This window comes from Trachinotus anak, unplaced genomic scaffold, assembly GCF_046630095.1.
Source record: "Trachinotus anak isolate AG129_WGS33_773 ecotype Australia unplaced genomic scaffold, CSIRO_AGI_Tana_v1 ptg000005l, whole genome shotgun sequence".
In the NCBI taxonomy this organism is placed as follows: Eukaryota; Metazoa; Chordata; class Actinopteri; order Carangiformes; family Carangidae; genus Trachinotus; species Trachinotus anak.
The window spans coordinates 24,225,839-24,231,936 of record NW_027273856.1 but is presented as its reverse complement, the minus strand read 5'-3'; positions in this window follow the sequence as shown (position 1 = coordinate 24,231,936).

Genomic DNA, 6,098 nt, shown 5'->3' with positions numbered 1-6,098 from the left:
AAGAACTTACTGTACATGTGAAGGTTAAGTCACTTTGCTCTTACCAAGGGACTTTACTTGTCTGTTGTCATATGTTTGGTCACTTCACTTTTCTGCTGAAGTGTGAAGGTGAAAAAGGAGGTTGGAAGGAGAATTGAACATTTTTTTCCCTTTGATAATTGTTAAGTAGGTTTTTTTAAATGATAGTTCACATGGAAATGGCAACAGGTCTTCATCTGTTAAATAGTTATTGCCTTCTAGAAACCCACATAACTGTCTCTTCCTCTCATATGTGACCTGGGAAGGAGGTAGGAGTGAGAAGCCGATATGAATACAAGCTTTATGTGTTGTGCAATCATATATAATGATGTAATAAATGTGATATATGTGATATACTCTCTTGATATTCAACTGAGAAACGTTTTATAGATAAAATAACCAGGTTGAGATTAAAGGGCTGATATAAATACCTGAAAAATCAAAGTAATTCAAGAAAAGATGTCGTACTAATTGATTTGCAGCATTGCCCAGAATGGCACCAGCATTATTCTGATTTTGGGATATAAAAATCAACTGTCCTTTTTTGGCAGGAAATGTGCTTATTTGCTGTCTTGTGGAAATTTAGACCAAAGATATCACTTTGATTTCTGTGCTTTAACTATGGAGCTAGCTAGAGCCAAGCTGTTAGCTTAGCAAATTAAAAAGTCCTCCTACTATTACCTCTAAAACTCACTCATTAAAATGTTATATCTTGGTTGTTTAACCCCTCACACTATAAACTTCAAAATGGAGACAAAACTCTGGGGCTTCAGAGCTGCTGGTAGGCAGGTTTTTGAACCTCAGAGCAAACCAGGCTGTCCAGTCTTTTCATGGTGAGCCAACCATCTCCTGTAGCATTGCCCGAAGCGCCGCACTTAACACACAGACATGAGAGTGGTATCAGTCCTTCCATTTAAGTCTTGACAAGAAACTAAATAAGTGCATAACTCTTCCTTAAAAGAAAAGCTAACTCAGTATAAATGGCATCTGGTGGTACATGTCATCATACCACCCACCCCCGGACATGCTTACATATGGCCTTGTGAGACTAGTGTTGTGACAGATTATTAGTATTCCAAGTATTACCACAAGATGGGTGATGGTGTACCTCACTCTCATACTGAATACTACTGAATACTCCATGGGATGGTGATTTATTCTGCAGTGCTGTTGCATGATTGTAAAGTGCGTCATTGCTTTGAGCATGGCTGATCCTATCTGCCTGCTGGCGCTTCACAGATATTATCAACTATCCACACCATGATCCCTCCTGCACCCACAAACCCAAAACCAAAAATACACAGCTAAAATTATAAACACTATATTTAGTTTGTCTAGAGAGGTGGGTGGAAAACAGCATTCTGTAATCAGCTGAGGCTTAAGGACTAGATTGTAGGCCTTCTCGCAACTAGTTAGAAACTAGAAATAAACCATAAATTTGCCAATAACACCGCCAGTTGGTGTGGGAGTGCAGATAGCCATCAGACTCATAAGGCATGAATCGGAGGGTGAAATGTGGAGGGAGGAGGCTGAAGTGAACACAGCATGACGCAGTGCCTCCTGTTTGTGTTGCCTGTTCAAACAGCAACAGAGATTAATGGTGTAAAGAGGGAGCTGGAAAAAAAGAGAGAGAAATACAGTAGATAAAGCCGCATGATTTTATAGAGATGAGAAAAACAGAAGTGCTAAAAAGTGAGAAGGTCGAGCCGACAAGGGGGATATCAAAACAAGTGAAAGGACAGAGCCTTGAAGGAGAGGAGATGAAAAGTGTAACTGGGACTGAAAGTGAAATACAAGTAAGTGTGGTAAAGACTTTGTCACACACAGATGGCCGCTCGGTGTATTTTGGAGCGGCTGCTGAACGAGCACCTCATCCATGCACATTCTGGAGAAATATAACTGGCTCGCAGATGAACTGCAGAGAAGGGAGGCGCTGCTGCGGAGTCAAACTGTAAACTGAGTCTTGATATATTTGAACACTGGCTGCACGCCAGAGGAGCTGCGCTTGGTACCAGCATTTTCTTCTTCACTTTACAGAGAAGATAAAGACTTCTCTCATTTTTCTTACTTCAGTCACTTTTTTTTCCCCGCCTCTGTGTTTGTGTGTGTGTGTTTGTGTGCGTGTATGTGTGTGCGTGCGTGTGGCCTCCCCCAGTCCTTAGATAATGAGAACTTGAAAAAGCAAATACAGAAAATGTATGTGTTTGGTTTTTTTTGATTCTGAACACACACACAAAACAGATTTTGTCTGTTTGGATATTTGTTGACGATTGGAGCAGGTAGGGTAGAAAATAAAAAAAACCCTCCAACAAGAAGAAGACAGAACTCCTATGTGGGAGTACAAACCAGTACAAATTGTTACATGTCATCGCAGGCTCATTAAGATGATTTTGATTTCATGCAGACTGCCCTTGTCATTCATTAGACCTATTTTTTTTCCTGTCAGACCAGCAACATTCAAACAAGTCTCATTAACCATCCCTCCTCTTTAATTATCCAAAAAAAATTCAATAACTTTATCTCATGGTGAGTTTCATGTGGTTGACCATGATTGCAGCACAAAAACTGAGGGTGCCACACTGGCATTTGCCTTAAATTATGTCACACAAAACCAGCGTCACAATGTGTGTTGTGGCTATGTTGATGCAGCCGAGGACTAATTTCTTCCAGTGTTCCCTGAGGCCTGTGTGTTGTTTTCATTTTATTGTTCATGGGGGAAAATGGCTCAGCCGGTAAAAATGGAAAAATCACTTAATTTTCCCTCCACTACCGAGCTACTGTTTTGGCTTTTGGAGTGCTCTCCTGCGCCTACGCAGCCGTTCGGAGGCTGGATCTCCACTGAATGCTTTGTCTTTGTGGGCATGTGGGTGTAAAGGTGCCACCAAATCCTGTTGGTGACACACTGTAATGGCCAACAGTACTGCAGGACAACTGGAGCACTTCTCTGCTGCACAGCGCACACTTACTGACAAACGAGGTATTCATGCAATAGCAAAGCTTTTCGATTTACCTTTAAATTTTTCTTCTGGGGCCTGGGTCGTAGTTTTTGGAGGAGGTTTCTCTGGCGTCTCTCCTCAGGTTTCAAAGCTGGCAGGCTGATCAGAGCTCAGAAGGTTTGTGAGCCTTGGCACTAACACACAGCACCAGGCTTTGAGGACCCAGATTAACCTGCACAGTAGTTAAATAAACACACATCCATGCATGGCCGCATGAATGGACGTTTCATCACAGCTTGCTACATTTCCGTGATCATACCGCACTCACACCCAGCTGCACTGCATGATGCAATTAAAAATAACAGTGAAAACACAAAAACATATGTGGAATATTGAATAGTAGAGAGGTATAGCTGTGGGTGCAGCGTGCACTACAGTGGACACTCCCTAAACGGCCTTCACATCTTCGCCTTTGGAGCTTCTTCCTTGAGTTTTTCCTCAAGATTTGGTTTAGATGTTTGTTGTTAGCTTCCTTCCCGTGTTCACTGATCAAGCCCAGCATTGTGTAGTTAAAGACCCTGGTGCCTGACCCCGGTTTGTGTGTGTGTGAGTGGGGGCTGACTTTCAGACAACTGCAGGATGGGAGCTTAGTGGGGTGTGAGGTAAACCCCCATGGCGGCAGGTCGTGTTAAAACAGCAGAGGTGGGGGGAGGGCAGGGTTTATGTTTGTACACAGGGAACCCCGGGCTCCTCAGTAAAAAGAGCTTTATTATTTAGGCCTCTGCCAAGCAGAGATCAGGGTGGAAAATACACAGGATCCCCGGCGCCAAGTCCCTTGCTCTCGGAAAATCTGCCCCAGAAGCATCCAAGCGAAGGGCCTGGATTTAATCACCCGCTGCGGCATTTGTCCTCAGTCTGAAGAAAGAAAGCAGCAATCAATCTACATCAATGTGCCCCTCAATCCCTCCACCAGCAATCGTATTAAAAAGACACATTCTCTGTTATGTGAGTAAACCTCATTTTTAATTCTGGGCAAGACTTCAGAAATGACGGATGTCTGTTAATAGAAACTGTCAAACTCTTGTTCTGGCTTCTTTAAGTTCACATCCATTGAGAATATACATATTCATGCAATGCTTCATAATGACAAGATATTTCTGCATATTAAGAACCGTGCTTTGCTAAAGAGGAAATATGTCTTGCACTGTAAAGTATGTAATGGCAATGAAATTCTGCAATCTTAACTTTTCTTTTAGTTTTTAGCTTGATTTAACCTGGGGTATGAATCCATTGAACCAGACGAAAGTGTCATGTTGAAAATGGCCTGTATGGACCTGAGTTCTCAGTAACAGTGGATCTGTCACTGTTCCCATTTGCTTGTGGACAAATCCAATAGGGGAGCGCTTACTCAGAGCCAAAGTGCTCATCAGTGCACAGAGATCCTGACAACTCATATCATAAAATTCAATATAAATGGTGATGTATAGATATTAAACAGTCAGTAAATGGAAAAGTGGCATCAAGCCACATCTGTTGCAGTTGTTACGAGTTGTGGTTTTGTTTGGCGTTGGAAACTTCAACGCCCACATGCAGACATTATCAAAAAGACATTACCCTCAGTTTTTCATCTGACTGGCACTTTGACGACTGGTGTAATCCATCAGAAGTCAAATGATGAACATGGAAAAAGTATGGCAATAATATTTGACCTCTGTGAAAGCCATTTCAAAACACAGCTAGCAGCAAGAAACTGCCACATTGAGTGTAGATTTCATACAGTTTTGGTCATTTTTACAACCAAGAACCTCCACCTGCATCAACAACTACTCTATCAGACCGCCGCACTTTATTATATATATATATATATATATTTGGTATTAACATTTCTCGGCAGAAAATCATGCTGACAAATGCGAGGCCTGACAGAGGAAATCCCCAGACTCTGCACCGTTAAGCTGTTTCTGTTGTTTCCTAGCGTCTTCTCTCACACCCTGCCCACAGGCAAAGTCCTATCTGCTTCAAATCATCCACCTACGGTTTTCTGCCTCCCTTGACCACAAGCCAGAGAAAATGACCTCAGTCCTAATGAAGACCAGCGAGGGCCTGGTTTAGTCCTTCACCAAATGTGTCACACACCCATCATTATTTGATTCGTTTCACTTTGTCTGCATGAGAGTCTGCATGCATCTGAACCACGCCTGGGACTTGAACCACCTTCACACACCTGGGTACTCTGCTAGGATGATGGTCACTGGTCCGTGTTCACCACTAACATTTCCAGTTAAATGAATAGATGGCAGATCTAGAACCTAAGAAGTAAAAGGATAGGGAAAGATAGAATTTCTGAACAACTGGTGCTTTGTTATATAAGCTTCCCTGCTCAAAAGTTAAAACATTTAAGTCATTAATAACACAATTAATTCTTTCCGCCTCAGAGACAATGTTCAATATCTGGATTTCCATCATGCACCGAAAGTTGGGACGTTAAATCATCAAAGTCTCGACATGTGACCTGGAAGCTGCAGCAGGGGGAGAGATACAGAGAGACACCCAGCTACATTCCCAAAACTAGATTGTTATCTTTTTGGAGGTAATACAAGGGGAATACAGGGGAAAACTTAGCCAGGACGGTCAGTAACAAAATGAAAGTTAACATTGATGGGCCACTGGGTTGCAAATGCTGGTCTGTCAGAGAGGAAAATGGCTTTTTCTCTGTGCTTTGTAGCTGAAGCTGCAAAAGAAACACTGGCCTTGACCTATTGTGCATGTGCCTGCACTGCAGTACATACATCTTTAGCAGTCAGGAAGAATTCATAGCACTGGAGTTACATCCATAACCATGAAACCTCTTTCACTTCAGCACTTACACTTCTACACGCACACCTGTACAGCTGCCAGCATGGATATTGATAAAGCAGCATTTATGTTTTTTCCTTTGTGTTTCTGAATCAACCTTATCTTCTGTACTGTGAAGAAACTGGAAGATGGAGGTGATCAAACAATCAAGTTGCAATTACTTTGGTGAGTATAATGTTAAAATAGCTGAGGAACAATCGCCAAACTAACAAAAATAAGATCAAGGATGTTATACACCACGATTATCCTTTATGGGCAGGATAACTGTCTCTGACAGTGAACATCCAA